Source organism: Euprymna scolopes, chromosome 4 (assembly GCF_053919585.1).
Source record: "Euprymna scolopes isolate OS-2025 chromosome 4, ASM5391958v1, whole genome shotgun sequence".
In the NCBI taxonomy this organism is placed as follows: Eukaryota; Metazoa; Mollusca; class Cephalopoda; order Sepiida; family Sepiolidae; genus Euprymna; species Euprymna scolopes.
This window is the reverse complement of record NC_136485.1, coordinates 92,495,875-92,513,412: the sequence shown is the minus strand read 5'-3', so window position 1 is coordinate 92,513,412 and position 17,538 is coordinate 92,495,875. Positions and strand designations below refer to the sequence as shown.

The window sequence follows — 17,538 nt, the reverse complement described above, 5'->3', positions numbered from 1 at the left end:
ATGTAAGGTGATAGTAATCGTTAATAATGCAAATTGGGTAAAGTTTTATTATTTTAGAGGGAAGAGAAAAGGGCATCATCTCTTAGGTTTGGAAGCCGGTTTTGAACTCTATCAAGACTTGATAAGTCGCGCGAGCAGCCCCTGCCTAGATGTGATAACAATACCTGATTTTAGGGCATACCTGGCGCTTATACAGATAGAGGATTGCATGAGCAGTTAGATACTTTCTGGAACTGTATCGTGATCCTATCATTTTTCCAGCGATCTTGGAAACGGATGTGTTCCATTTCAGATAAGGAGTGAGGGTCAGTCCCAGAAGCTTGTCAAAACATAGAGCTGAGAACAAAGATGAGAACAATTTATTTCAGTTCGGACGTAGTGGAGGTTATGAAGAAAGGAAAGAAGCTTGGTTTTAAATACATTAAAATTAACCAACCGCCTTTCCCCCATAGCACCACGTCTTTAAGATAAGAAGAGCGAGAACCAGAAAACTCTTTGTCATTGCTGTTTTTTTAAGTATAGTCATAGATTTTAGCGTCGTTTGCATAAATTTTTACGAATTGTCTAAGAATGTTATTTGGGAGAGCATTGATGAAGATTAGGAAGAGAGTTGAAAGACGCCAGCGTTAATACTATGAGTTTCATATTTCTGTCTATCAACAACTACTCTTATAAGCCTATCATAGAACAAGGAATTAATAGTTGGGAGAAAATATCCAGCTATTCCATAGCTGGCGATTTTTGTGAAATAGACCTTTATGCCATACTTTATCAAAATCCGTTGATATGTCGAGAGCTGTAAAAACGAAACCCCTGTCGAGAGATTCAATAATACTGTGTGATATAATAGTTAGTAAATCAGCTGTAGATCTCGCAGAACAGAAACCATATTGCATGTCACTGAGCAGGTTATTTTTTGCTGAGATGGCTGACTACTTCTGTTTATCATTGATTACAGCAACTCATGATGCAGACTGATTGATCTGTAATGACAAGGAGATGAACAATCTCTAGGATTTTTAAATACGGGGCAGACTGATATTTTGGGGGTGTTGGGAAGAATTTCCCATTAAGGCAATGTTTAAACATCTTTGTAAGTATGGGAGCTAGTTCCAGCTGTTTGAGACTGGAATGCTGGGGCCAGTTGCTTTACTAGAATCAACGATTTTGATAAGCTTGACATCACGTACAGATGTTTCTATGTCACATTAGAAAATATGGAGGATATGCGGCTCTTATCAAAAAGGGTAGAATTTGCTGCAAATTTCTTTGCAAAAAGTTTTGCTTTGTAAGATCCTGACGAAATTACTCCAGGCCCATAGATTATGATAGGGATTGAGAGATGCTTCTGCTCAGGACCCTATTTGTTATTCGACAAACCTGGTAGGAACCAAGCCGCCGGTCAGCTACTTTAAACTTGACCTAATGAGCATACAAATCTCTTGATTCTTTATTACTTTATAAAGTGGTTACTGGCAGTCCTAAAAGTGGCTTTGGTTTAACAACATCTATGACCTTGGAAACAATGAGAACAGTGATTTAAGCGAGCAATGACAGCGGCACATTTCCCCCATAGGTAATTTTCCGCCTCATTGGTGAACTACGGCTGAGTGTTAGGCTTTTGTTGGAATGTATTCGAGGGTATGAAGTGGTCTATTCCGACAATTAACCATTTAGTCAGGCCAGATACTATAGAGGACACGTTCTCTTTGCACATAGAGTGCAGAAGAATATCTGATATAAATGTTCGGAATTATCCCAATCAGCCATTGAGTATCGATATAAAGTACGATGGAGAGGTACATCTGAGGACATTACAGTTTGATTTTATTTGAACTTAGACAACTGAGTAAAAGGAAGATCTCAACGGCGATAGAACGGAGGATGAGCAAATTTCTGGACAAGTTATAAGAAAAACGTCAACAAGACTTGCATATTGTCTGTCGAAGTCGGGCATACGTGTGGATTCGTGAAGAATTTGTGTTAGGTCATAGGCAATCGAGAAATCATTACAGTATTTCCCTTCCTCTTCCGTCCTGTTTGGATAACCATTCACATTTGTGAAAATTAATTAATTCACTATTAGTTTTTTCAGGTTTCTCATGGGATAATCATCTTTAGTAAACTATTACGTGTAATTATATTCATGCAGATATTCAACATGATTTATACTTACGTAATATTTGCGTAAAAAGTTTATATGAAACACAAAAATCTTTCCATATATATTTATGCATACGTATATGTATATTTGTTTAAAAAAATTTGCCTACCAAATTCCTCCTACGGTTTTTGGTCTACAGACATGAAACTTCATATATAAGGTATTTGAACCCATGCGAAACTTAATATTTGAGTTTTAGCCCAGGGAAATTGGTGCAAAAGTATGAAAATTAAAACAATGAAATTTGTCAGATGAAGATCGAACACCAGCATTATGAATATGCATGCATAACGTAGTAGCTATTGTTCATGCTTTAATTTTAGCCTCGCAGCAAACATGTCGTCATAGTTCAGTCATTAACAGCAGAGAAAAAATAACTCATAAGCCCAACGTTTTGGTTTTGATTCTCGGTGGTGGCGCACGAGTCATTTTTTAAAACCTTTTAAATCATTACTTTATATTGGACCCACTCTATCTATCTATCTATCTATCTATCTATCTATCTATCTATCTATCTATATATATATATATATCTATATATATATATATAAGTAAAAGTGTCTGTGTGTCTGTGTGTCTGTGTACATTTCCTACGCAATAACTCTGTCAATTTTTAGCCTACAGATTCGAAATTTGATATACAGGGTACTGAGATTTTGGGAAATCGATATGATTGGTTTTCGGACAGAAATTTGGCGATTAAGGGGTCAAAGTACAACGATTTGACCTTTGAGAACTCTACCAAACTCCTCCTACAATTTTGGGTCTAAACACTTGAAATTTTAGATATAGGTTCCTTGGGCATGGATATAACTTAATAACTTTATTTGAGCCCTAAACAATAAATTTTAAGGGGTCATAATAGGGGTCAAAGTAAAAAAATGACCGTTTTTTTGTTTTTATTTTGCTCAGCATGCACCTCAAAACACCCGGGCAACGCCGGGCACCCATTGCTAGTCTATATATAAATGTAAAAATGTCTGTGTGTGTGTGTATGTCTGTGTACATTTCCCTACACAATAACTCTGTCAATTTTCGGTCTACAGACTCGAAATTTTAAATACGGGGTATTGAGATTTGGGAAAATCTTTTTAATCAGGTTTCGATCAGAAATTTTGCTGTTAAGGGATCAAAGCGCAACGATTTCACCTTGGAGAACTCTACCGAACTCCTCCGACAATTCTGTGTCTACGCACTTGAAATTTTAGATATAGGTTCCTTGGACATGGATTTAACTTTATAATTTGATTTGAAACAAAAACAGTAAATGTTAAGATGTCAAAATTGGGCTCAAAGTTTAAAAAAATTACCTCTGCAATCTCAAACAAATAAGTCAGCGATTTTTTGGTCTAAACACTTGAAATTTTACACAAATTGTATTCAGACATAGAGCAAGAGTTTAATCGGTTTTGGGCTGAAAATATTACTGCCAAGAGGTCAAAGTTCAAATGATCTAACATTTGCGGTCTCTAGCAAACTATTAAGCCAATTTTGGGTCTAAACATTTGAAATTATAGATAAAGGGTATTCAGACACGCAACAAGTTTTTTAATCAGTTTTTGGGCGAATGTTTCGCTGCTAAGAGGTCAAGGTTGAAAGAGTTGAACTTTGCAGATTCTATCAAACTCCTCCGTAGATTTGGGGTCTAAACACTTGAAATTATAGAAGAGGTTAAACGTTTAAATTTTAGATGGGTCAAACATTTAAATTTAATTTGAGCCCAAAACAATAAATGTTAAGGGGTCACAATTGGGGCCAAAGTTTTAAAAATATTTACCTCTGCGGTCCTTACCAACTTTTCTCTATGGTAGTTAAGGAAGCATATTATATAGTAAGGTATTACCGTACATATGCACACTTTTTAATATATACATATGCACATAAACTTATGAACAGTACATAGGGGCCCAGCAAAGCCGAACTGGATTCTTAGTAGTAAATAATTTGGGTATCAGATGACTAGTGAATTAAGAGTAAATAAGCTTAGAGTAATAGTAAATAAATAGCAAATAATTTTGGATTTAGGATTAATAGTGAATTAATAGTAAATAAGTTTGGATTTGAGAACAATCGTAAATTAATAGCAAATAATTTTGGGTTTGAGATTTATAATGAATCAGCAGATCAGCCCGGCGTTACCCTGGTTGTTTGGGGGTGTATGTTGAGCAAAAAAAAAAAAAGTGGTAGTAGGAATGCAGCCTCGAATCCGTACCACGAAGGAGGAAAAGAACGGGGAAAAACCTGATGTCTTTGCTGTTACGACCACTGCCAAACCGGAACTGACCTAGGTTTAAACAAAGGCTAGACAATCGAAAAGAGGCGATGAATTTAAAAAGTGTCGGCGAAAAGAGCGCCCCCTCGCTGTACAAAAGCGCCTAGTTGAAGGTAAAGAAATTAATGTTTTTAGCCAATCTTTCGATATTTGCCGTCTGAAACGCCGAGCTTCAAAACGATACTGATCTTTAACCCTCATCCCCTCCATGTAAAAAAAAAACATCTTGTGAAAATCCATTTTCTTTGTCGAAATTTTTAGGAAGACATGTAAACATACGTACATGTATATATTGATAGTTCAAATTTTCGCCCCAAACCAATTAAAAAGCTTGCCCTATCTCTGAATACCATTTATGTAAAATTTCAAATGTTTAGACCAGAAATTGTCTGAGTAATTAATTTGGTAAAGACCGCAGCGGTCAAAATTTGACCCCTATTACAACCCCTTAACATCTATTCTTTTGGGCTCAAATCAAGTTATTTAGTTAGATCCATGTCCAAGGAACCTATATATAAAATTTCAAGTGTTTAGGCTCAAAAATGTTCGGAGGAGTTTGGTAGTGTTCTCAAAGGTCAAATCGTTGCACTTTGACCCCTTAACAGCTAGATCTCTGGCCGAAAATCGATTACAAAGATTTTTTCAAATGGTAATACCCTGTATATCAAATTTCGAGTCTGTAGACTGAAAATTGACAAATATATTGTGTAGGGAAATGTACAAAAACAGACAGACAGACAGACACTTTCACTTTTATAGATATACTAGCATGGGTTCCCGGCGTTGCCCGGGTATTTGGAGATGTGTATTGAGCAAATAAAAGTGGTAGTAGGAAGGCAGGCTCGGCCCCGTACCGCGAAGGAGGAAAAGAACGGGAAAAACAAGACGTCTTTGCTGATACGACTACCGCACAACCGGAAGTGACGTAGGTTTCAATTAAGGCTAGACAATCGAAAAGAGGGGATGACATTGAAAATATCGGCAAAAAAAGCAACTCCTCTCTGTAGTAAAGTGCCCAGTTGAGGATTAAGAAAATAATGTTTTTAGCCAATTTTTCGGTATTTGTCGACTTAAGAGTCGAGCTTCAAAGCGATGCTGATCCTGTGAAATTCAGTCGCCTCTGTCGAAAGTTTTAGGAAATATGCAAACATACATACATACATACATTTATATATTGATAGCTCAAATTTTCGACCCAAACCGATTAAAAGGCTGACCCTATCTCTGAATACGCTTTATGTAAAATTTCAAATGTTTAGACCAGAAATTGTCTGAGTAATTTGATAGAGACCAGAGAGGTAAATTTTTTGTAACTTTGACCCCTATTATGACCCCTTAAAATTTATTGTTTTGGGCCCAAATCTAGTTATTAAGATTCATGTCCAAGGAACCTATATCTAAAATTTCAAGTGTTTATACTCAAAATTGTCGGAAGAGTTTGGTAGAATTCTCAAAGGTGAAACCGTTGAACTTTGACCCCTTAACAACCAAATTTCTGGCCGAAAACCGACTACAAAGATTTTCCCAAATCTTAGTACCCTGTATATCAAATTTCGAGTCTGTAAACTTAAAATTGACAGAGTTAGTGCGTAGGAAAATGTACACATACACATGCAGACACATACACAGATACACACACACACAGAGACACGTTCGGTTTCATAGATATATAGATATAAATATATATACAACTGAAAATTTCTGTCTGTGTGTGTATCTGTGGACATTTCCCTACCAAATAACTCTTATTTTCAGTCTAGTGACTCGAAATTTGACATAAGGGGTATCGAGACGCGGAAAATCGTTTTAATCGATTTTTGGCCATAAATTTTCTGTCAAGGGGTCAAAGTTCAACGATTTGACCTTTGAAACCTCTACCAAACTCCTCCGCCAATTTTGGGTTTAAACACTTGAAAATTGTAATGTAGATTACTTGGCTCAAACTTTATAATTTTATTTGAGCTTAAAAAAATAAATCTTAGGGGGTCAAAATTAAGGTCCAAGTAAAAAATAAGATGACCTCTTCGGTCTCTACCAAATTACTTAGCCAATTTCATGTCTAAACATTTGAAATTTTATATAAAGTGTATTCAGAGATAGGGTAAGCTTTTTAATCGGTTTGAGTCGAAAAATTGAGCTGCCAAAAGGTCAAAGTTCAAAAGATTTTACATTTACGGTGTCTAGCATACTACTCAGCCAATTTTGGGTCTAAACATTTGAAATTTATACATAACGGGTATTCAGACATGCGGCAAGCATTTTAATGAGTTTTGGGGCAAAAATTTGGCTGCCAAAAATCAAAGTTGAAAGAGTTGACCTTTGCAGATTCTTCCAAATACCTCCTCCAATTTTGGGTCTAAACACTTGACATTTTAGATGTAGGTAACTTGGACATGGATAAAACTTTGTATTTTTATTTAAGACCAAAGCATTAAATGTTACGGAGTCAAAATTAGGACAAAAGTTTTAAAAACTTGATTACTGCGTTTTCTACGAAATTACTCAGACAAATTTTGATCTAAACATTTGAAATCTTACATAAAGTGTATTCACATGTAGGGCAAGTTATGGACAGTACATAAGGCCCGAGCAAGTCCGAGCTAAACTGTTAGTATAATCCCTATATATATAAAATGAACTTACTTTCCCCCCTATGATTTTGACCATAATTAAAATTAAAAATCAAGAGATTTCATGCAAATGTAATATGCACAAACTGCAGCACAATATCTGAGGTGTGTTATAGGAATTTTACCTCTCCACTTCCTCGATAATCGTAGATTCCTATATAATTTTAGCTGAGAGTTCACTGCCGCAATCGGTTAAAATCAATGGAAGTAGTATAATCTTTTCTCTCTAATTAATTCCTCCTTCACCCGCTTGCGGGATCATTCACAAGGGACACTTACGAAGGAACGCCGGTTTTGGTTTTCTGTACTTCGTAGTTGCTTAAAAAAACCTGAAATGGAATTTTACCGTGCCTTTCCGTTCTATGCTTCCTATTGGGTGAAACGCCTCACGGAATTAACTATTAGCGACATTCCCACAAACATTAATTCCTCCTTCACCCGCCACCACTTACGCCGTTTCCGGGATCGTTCACAAGGGAACGCCGGTTTGGGGTTACTTTTAAACAGTTGCCTACGAACGTGAATAGATTTTCCCACATCCTTCCATTCAAATATTTCTCTTATTACCCCCACATGCATTCAGTTTCATTTATTCGCCAGCGAATGGGGAGAATGAAACCATAACTTATAATGTAGGATTTTTACCAGTTTTTTGCTATACAAAATTAGTGATTCTTTCAATTTTCCGCTCAAAAACATTCAGATACAATGAAAACAAAATATTCAGTTTCATCTGATTGCTAGGGGAGGGGGAATAAATAAATAAATTGAGTTTCATATCTTTGCCGAGAGGGGCCTATGGGAACATAAACAACAATGTCATTTTCTCCTAACATTTTTACACTAAAAAATGATTCTTTCCATTTTTTTAATAAAATAAAAAGATAAAACATCATTTCCGTTTTATTTCGTTTTGTAGTTGCTTAATAAAACTAGAATGGAATTTTAACGTTCCTTTTCGTTCTATGCTTTCTACTGGGTGAAACGCACCATGGACTTAACCGAATCTAACTAACCTTTGATTCCATGTTTTACTACAAACTCAATTGGTCTCCAAGTCTTACTTTTAACACGTTTGTTTTTTTTCTTTTAGCGTACCCTCATTGAATAACACTTAGCAGCCGATATTCAGGTAAATGCACTTTCATATCCCATTGCATTATACAACCATTCACTCCTTTCATGTAAAGTTACTTAAAATCATTAAACTTGGTTGCAGTGCTCCCTCGTGTAATGGTTAGCGCCCGGTCACTTTACATTATATATTCGTGTTTGCGCCTACCTACCTTAGTCGTTTTTTTTGTTTTTTTTTTTTTTTGCTTAAACACCTAGAATGGAATTTTAAACACCTTTTCATTCATTAATTTTATGTACGTTTTCCATTTACTAAACTAGATTCCGTTGTATTTCTGTGCCAAGAACACAGTTACCTACAAAACTGAAATGGAATTTAACACTTTTTTCCTTTTAATTATTTCTCTTTTAAAAATAAAAACATAAATTTAGTTTCATTTCTTCGCCAGCGAGGGAGGAGAATGAAAACATAACTTCTAATCTGGCATTTTTTTTTTACAGTTTTTGCCATACAAAATTAGTAATTCTTACAATTTTTCGCGCAAAAAACACACACAGATAAAATTAAAATAAAAAAAAATGGTTTCATTTCTTTTTCAGGAGGGGGTTAGTGGAAACATCAACAATAATGTCGTTTTTTTTCCCCCAAAAATTGGCCACTAAAAGAACTCTGATTCTTTATAGTTTTTTTCGCAAAAAAAAAAAAAATCATTTCCGGTTTATATAAAATAATTTTATAAACGAAACAATATATTCTCTAGAGTGCAATGTAGAATACTGCATGGAGGCATATGAAGCTTCCTCTCGGGCGATTTCACGGATTTCAATGACAATAAAAATATAGGAATGTGAAATATTTGTTGATTATCATTCAATCCCGGACAACGTCGGGTCTCCCTACTAGTATAATAATAAATACAAAGTCTGTATTAATCAAAATATCATATTAAATCGTATTAAGAGTACATTCTGTGACAAGTAACTGCATAATGTTAAACACAATCAAATAAAAATACAAATTAAAAAGCGAAATCAATATAAACATTCGCATCTAATAAAAACGAAAATAAAAATACAAATTAAAAAGCGAAATCAATATAAACATTCGCATCTAATAAAAACGAAAATAAAAATACAAATTAAAAAGCGAAATCAATATAAACATTCGCATCTAATAAAAACGAAAATAAAAATACAAATTAAAAAGCGAAATCAATATAAACATTCGCATCTAATAAAAACGAAAATAAAAATACAAATTAAAAAGCGAAATCAATATAAACATTCGCATCTAATAAAAACGAAAATAAAAATACAAATTAAAAAGCGAAATCAATATAAACATTCGCATCTAATAAAAACGAAAATAAAAATACAAATTAAAAAGCGAAATCAATATAAACATTCGCATCTAATAAAAACGAAAATAAAAATACAAATTAAAAAGCGAAATCAATATAAACATTCGCATCTAATAAAAACGAAAATAAAAATACAAATTAAAAAGCGAAATCAATATAAACATTCGCATCTAATAAAAACGAAAATAAAAATACAAATTAAAAAGCGAAATCAATATAAACATTCGCATCTAATAAAAACGAAAATAAAAATACAAATTAAAAAGCGAAATCAATATAAACATTCGCATCTAATAAAAACGAAAATAAAAATACAAATTAAAAAGCGAAATCAATATAAACATTCGCATCTAATAAAAACGAAAATAAAAATACAAATTAAAAAGCGAAATCAATATAAACATTCGCATCTAATAAAAACGAAAATAAAAATACAAATTAAAAAGCGAAATCAATATAAACATTCGCATCTAATAAAAACGAAAATAAAAATACAAATTAAAAAGCGAAATCAATATAAACATTCGCATCTAATAAAAACGAAAATAAAAATACAAATTAAAAAGCGAAATCAATATAAACATTCGCATCTAATAAAAACGAAAATAAAAATACAAATTAAAAAGCGAAATCAATATAAACATTCGCATCTAATAAAAACGAAAATAAAAATACAAATTAAAAAGCGAAATCAATATAAACATTCGCATCTAATAAAAACGAAAATAAAAATACAAATTAAAAAGCGAAATCAATATAAACATTCGCATCTAATAAAAACGAAAATAAAAATACAAATTAAAAAGCGAAATCAATATAAACATTCGCATCTAATAAAAACGAAAATAAAAATACAAATTAAAAAGCGAAATCAATATAAACATTCGCATCTAATAAAAACGAAAATAAAAATACAAATTAAAAAGCGAAATCAATATAAACATTCGCATCTAATAAAAACGAAAATAAAAATACAAATTAAAAAGCGAAATCAATATAAACATTCGCATCTAATAAAAACGAAAATAAAAATACAAATTAAAAAGCGAAATCAATATAAACATTCGCATCTAATAAAAACGAAAATAAAAATACAAATTAAAAAGCGAAATCAATATAAACATTCGCATCTAATAAAAACGAAAATAAAAATACAAATTAAAAAGCGAAATCAATATAAACATTCGCATCTAATAAAAACGAAAATAAAAATACAAATTAAAAAGCGAAATCAATATAAACATTCGCATCTAATAAAAACGAAAATAAAAATACAAATTAAAAAGCGAAATCAATATAAACATTCGCATCTAATAAAAACGAAAATAAAATACAAATTAAAAAGCGAAATCAATATAAACATTCGCATCTAATAAAAACGAAAATAAAAATACAAATTAAAAAGCGAAATCAATATAAACATTCGCATCTAATAAAAACGAAAATAAAAATACAAATTAAAAAGCGAAATCAATATAAACATTCGCATCTAATAAAAACGAAAATAAAAATACAAATTAAAAAGCGAAATCAATATAAACATTCGCATCTAATAAAAACGAAAATAAAAATACAAATTAAAAAGCGAAATCAATATAAACATTCGCATCTAATAAAAACGAAAATAAAAATACAAATTAAAAAGCGAAATCAATATAAACATTCGCATCTAATAAAAACGAAAATAAAAATACAAATTAAAAAGCGAAATCAATATAAACATTCGCATCTAATAAAAACGAAAATAAAAATACAAATTAAAAAGCGAAATCAATATAAACATTCGCATCTAATAAAAACGAAAATAAAAATACAAATTAAAAAGCGAAATCAATATAAACATTCGCATCTAATAAAAACGAAAATAAAAATACAAATTAAAAAGCGAAATCAATATAAACATTCGCATCTAATAAAAACGAAAATAAAAATACAAATTAAAAAGCGAAATCAATATAAACATTCGCATCTAATAAAAACGAAAATAAAAATACAAATTAAAAAGCGAAATCAATATAAACATTCGCATCTAATAAAAACGAAAATAAAAATACAAATTAAAAAGCGAAATCAATATAAACATTCGCATCTAATAAAAACGAAAATAAAAATACAAATTAAAAAGCGAAATCAATATAAACATTCGCATCTAATAAAAACGAAAAAAAAAATAAAATTTAAAAAGCGAAATCAATATAAACATTCGCATCTAATAAAAACGAAAATAAAAATCTTAAGTTCAAAATGTATCTTTTTTCAACAAGGATAAAAAAAACGGCCGTAACGTAATATTGTTCGGTTAGTTATGAACTCTGGTGTGTCGTTTTTAAAGATATAGGGTACAGGGAGGGGAGCAGAGAATAGAATTGTCAGATTTTTTATTAAGGCTATATTTTAAATCGGCATGCGCTGTCGATTAAACTCTTGACTAACAAGAATTAAAACAACGGTGGTACTGTGTTATTGTTTAAGTTGTGAACTCTGGTGTGTCGTTCGTAAAGATGTGGGACGCAGGAGGGAGGCGGAGAATAAAAGTGTCGGATGCAAGACAACATGAGTACATTCTTGGATCAAAACTATCATATATTTAATAAAACACACCCAACTAATCAATACAAATATTGACGAGAAATCATTATAATTTATATTAACATTTGCATCTAATAAAAAGAAAAAAAAGCATCTCAATTTCACAACTTATCTTACAGAAGCTTTTTTCTTCAATACATATCTATTACGAATCGTCTTTGCTCGATTTAAGTCTGCATTAAACAAGAATAAAAAAGGGCTGTATTGTTTTATTGTTCAGTTAGTTATGAATTCTGGTGTATCATTTTTTGGGATAAAAGGTGTAGAAGGAAGGGCGGAGAATACAATTGTCGGATATTTTATTTCTGCTATATTTTCAATCAGAAGTCAAGACAAAATGAATACATTCTTTGATCAGAAACTATTATATATTAAGTAAAACACATTCAAATGAAAATATAAATTTAAAAGCGAAATCAATATAATTTATATTAACATTTGTATCTTATGAAAAAGAAAATAAATTTCACAACTTATCGTATAGAAGCATTCATCTTCAATATATGACTATTACGGATCCTTTGCATTCAACGAAAATTAAAGGATGGTCGAAACGTGCGATTGTTCAGTAAACAATAAACTCTGGTATGTCTGTTTTGGGTATATCGGGCGCAGGGAAGAGGTTGAGAATAGAGTTGGCGGATCTATTATTTATGCTCTATTTTAAATTACCATGATAAAATGAATACATTCTTGCAACAGAAATAATTATAAATTAAGTAAAGCAGAAATAATTATAAATTAAGTAAAACAGAAATAATTATAAATTAAGTAAAGCAGAAATAATTATAAATTAAGTAAAACAGAAATAATTATAAATTAAGTAAAACAGAAATAATTATAAATGAAGTAAAGCAGAAATAATTATAAATTAAATAAAACAGAAATAATTATAAATTAAGTAAAACAGAAATAATTATAAATTAAGTAAAACAGAAATAATTATAAATTAAGTAAAGCAGAAATAATTATAAATTAAGTAAAACAGAAATAATTATAAATAAAGTAAAACAGAAATAATTATAAATGAAGTAAAGCAGAAATAATTATAAAGTAAGTGAAGCAGAAATAATTATAAATTAAGTAAAACAGAAATAATTATAAATTAAGTAAATCACCCCTGCTCAGGTGCATGCTATCATAAAAAACCTTGACACTTCCAAAGCATGTGGACCCGACCTCATCCCAGCTGTGCTATTAAAAAAGTGCTCAGCCGAAGTAGCTCCAGTTCTCTCCAAACTCTACAACAAATGCCTTAATGAATCTTGCTTTCCGAGCTGTTGGAAAACTGCTTCTGTAGTACCAGTATTCAAGAATTCTGGCGAAAGAACTGACCCATTAAATTATCGCCCTATTAGCCTCCTCCCACTTTTTGCCAAAATATTTGAGACCTTAATTAACCATGCTCTAGTCCAGCACCTTACAGATGCTAAACTTCTGACCGACCATCAATATGGATTTAGACAAGCCCGTTCCACGGCATACATCCTCACTGTAATCTCTGAACGCATATACCATTCACTGGACAAAGCGGGAGAGGGCAGAGCGGTAGCTCTAGATATATCTAAGGGTTTTGACAGGGTATGGCATGAGGGTCTCCTCAGGAAGATTAGATCTTACGGTATCACTGGTAGAATACTTAACGTAATTAAATCCTTCTTAGATAAGAGAAAAATCCAGGTTGTCCTCGACGGTCGTACATCTAAACAATATGATATAAATGCGGGAGTGCCCCAAGGATCTATACTTGGACCTCTGCTGTTCCTGATATTCATAAATGACCTCCCCGACAAGATTGCCTCTGAGATGGGTATATATGCTGATGACACCACACTCTATAGCAGGCACGACAGGAAAACAAACGAACATATATCCAAAGTAATGGCAGAAACACTAGAGGATGACCTCCAATCAGTAGTGGAATGGGGACAAAAATGGATGGTAACGTTCAATGCCACCAAGACAAAACTGGTTTCATTCAATAATTACAAGAAACCTTCTCTACCACCTATAGCAATGGCCAACGACTCTTTATCTGAGAGTACGTCTCTCAAGCTCCTTGGCCTAACGTTCACTGGAAACATGAGTTGGAACAGTTACATCGAGGGCATTGCCAGGGCCGCTGCAAGGAAGGTGGGCTCTCTCTACCGTGCTAGAAAACTTTTAACACCCGAAAGTATCCTGTACCTCTATAAGGCCACTATTCGCCCATGTATGGAGTATTGCTGTCATATTTGGGCCGGTGCATCGGCTACTAGTCTCTCGCTCCTTGACAGGGTTCAAAAGAGAGTCGCAAATCTGATAGGCCCTAAACTGGCATCAAAACTTCAGCCTCTGTCCCATCGTGGAAACGTTGCATCCCTCTGCCTGTTCTACAAGTATTATAATGGTGAATGCTCTGAAGAACTGCAAGCACTTGTGCCCCCACGACGTGAACACCCTCGACAGACCCGACAAGCTGCAAAATCCCACCCCCACACTGTAGAGATCCCTAGATGTAAAAGATCTTTCTACTCCAGTAGTTTCTTCCCCAGAACTGCTAGACTTTGGAATTCCATTCCAGGTCACTGCTTCCCCAACTGTACTGACATGCATAAGTTCAAGTGCAACGTAAACCAACATCTCGCTGCCCTAATCCCTACATAGTACCCCAGTAGATGTTTCCCCTGATAGTAGCCCCCTACACCAAAGTGGCAATGCGCCTTGTTTGGGGTGAAAATGTAATAAAAAAAAAAAATTGAGAGAAACAGAAATAATGATAAATTAAGTAAAGCAGAAATAATTATAAATTAAGTAAAACAGAAATAATTATAAATTAAGTAAAACAGAAATAATTATAAATTAAGTAAAGCAGAAATAATTATAAATTAAGTAAAACAGAAATAATTATAAATTAAGTGAAGCAGAAATAATTATAAATTAATTAAAACAGAAATAATTATAAATTAAGTGAAGCAGAAATAATTATAAATGAAGTAAAACAGAAATAATTATAAATGAACTAAAGCAGAAATTATTATAAATTAAGTAAAGCAGAAATAATTATAAATAGAGTAAAACAGAAATAATTATAAATTAAGTAAAACAGAAATAATTATAAATTAAGTAAACAGAAATAATTATAAATTAAGTAAAACAGAAATAATTATGAATTAAGTAAAGCAGAAATAATTATAAATGAAGTAAAACAGAAATAATTATAAATTAAGTAAAGCAGAAATAATTATAAATTAAGTAAAACAGAAATAATTATAAATTAAGTAAAGCAGAATTAATTATAAATGAAGTAAAGCAGAAATAATTATGAATTAAGTAAAACAGAAATAATTATAAATTAAATAAAACAGAAATAATTATAAATTAAGTAAAGCAGAAATAATTATAAATTAAGTAAAACAGAAATAATTATAAATTAAATAAAGCAGAAATAATTATAAATTAAGTAAAACAGAAATAATTATAAATTAAGTAAAACAGAAATAATTATAAATTAAGTAAAGCAGAAATAATTATAAATTAAGTAAAACAGAAATAATTATAAATTTAGTAAAGCAGAAATAATTATAAATTAAGTAAAACAGAAATAATTATAAATTAAGTAAAACAGAAATAATTATAAATTTAGTAAAGCAGAAATAATTATAAATTAAATAAAGCAGAAATAATTATAAATTAAGTAAAGCAGAAATAATTATAAATTAAGTAAAACAGAAATAATTATAAATGAAGTAAAGCAGAAATAATTATAAATTAAATAAAACAGAAATAATTATAAATTAAGTAAAGCAGAAATAATTATAAATTAAGTAAAACAGAAATAATTATAAATTAAGTAAAACAGAAATAATTATAAATTAAATAAAGCAGAAATAATTATAAATTAAGTAAAACAGAAATAATTATAAATTAAGTAAAACAGAAATAATTATAAATTAAATAAAGCAGAAATAATTATAAATTAAGTAAAACAGAAATAATTATAAATTAAGTAAAACAGAAATAATTATAAATTAAATAAAGCAGAAATAATTATAAATGAAGTAAAACAGAAATAATTATAAATGAAGTAAAACAGAAATAATTATAAATTAAATAAAGCACATTCAAATAAAATACAAATTAGAAGTGAAATCAATATAATGCGAGACGAAATTCAATGTAGCCATTTAACAACTTCCCTTATAGAAGCTTCCATCCTCAATTTATACTCCTATTAATTTGAGTATTTTTTGTGTATTGATATTCATATTAAAAACTCTTGTTTCTATTTATTTAAAAAGAAAATACTTTATTATATGTGTCGTGGAATTGCATTCATCTGCATAAGCTCTAACTATTTTGCCTAATCTTTTTAAACATACATTTTAATTAGTTTATTAGTTTTTTTGTTTTTCTCATGGGATGATCATCTTTAGTTTACTATTACGTGTATATTATATTCATGCAGATATTCAACAGGATTTATACTTGCGTAATATTTTCGTAAAACGGTTATATGAAACACAGACCTCTTTTTATATATATTTATGTATGCGTATATAGATATTTGTTTAAAGAATTTTGCCTACCAAACTCCTCTGTCAGTTTTTGGTCTATAGACATAAAACTAGGGTATTTGAACACATGCGAAACTTAACATTTGGGATTTAACCCGGAATAATTAGTGAAAAAGTATGAAAATTACAAAAATAGAATTTGCCAGGTGAAGGTCCAACGACGGCATTACGAATATGCATGAGTAACGTAATAGCTTCGTTCATGTTTTAATTGTTAGTCTTGTTGCAAACATGTCATCATAGCTCAGTCATTAACGGAAGAGGAAAAATAACTCATAAGCTAAACGTTTTGGTTCCGATCCTCGGTGATGTAGCACGATACATTTTTTAAATAAACTTTAAAAATCCTTATTGTAGTATAATATAAAAATAAATACGAAATCTGCATGAATAAAAATATCATATTTAAGTGTATTTTACGACCGGGCAACTTCAGGCGGCCTGCTAGTACATTACTATTACAGAGAATTGTCTAAGTTGGATTCTACTCTGTGTTCAACAGGAATTAAAAAAGGTCGAAACATGCCATTGTTCAGCCAAATGTGAAGTTTGATGTGTCGTTTTTAAGGATATGGGGCGCAGGAAATTGGCGGAAAATAGAAAGGGCGCAGGAAATTGGCGGAAAATAGAATTGTCGGATCTTTTATTTATGTAATATTTAAATCAGCACGTGAGAACAGATAAGTACAGTAACTATCATGCATTAAATAAAACACATTCAAATAAAAATACAAATTGGAACAAGAAATCAATATAATTTTAGTTAATAATTGTATCTAATAAAAAGAAAACGAAAATCGCAATTTCAAAACTTATCTTATAGAGGCTTTCATACATAATTATTACGAACCCTTTTTACTCGATTCAATTCTGCGTTCAACAAGAATAAAAA

General features: G+C 31.1%; 1 protein-coding gene across 4 annotated transcripts in view; it reads left to right on the top strand.

The window, feature by feature from the left end:
• LOC145268840 (uncharacterized) overlaps positions 1-17,538 on the top strand; it is a 305,412-nt gene that overhangs the window by 155,604 nt on the left and 132,270 nt on the right. For 2 of the 4 annotated variants that reach the window (XM_080124511.1, XM_080124519.1), the window contains exon 2: positions 8,160-8,198. The exons of the other annotated variants lie outside the window; for them this stretch is intronic. The gene's annotated coding sequence lies outside the window, so the exon portion shown is untranslated. The remainder of the gene's footprint in view (positions 1-8,159; positions 8,199-17,538) is intronic. 4 annotated transcript variants of the gene reach the window in all.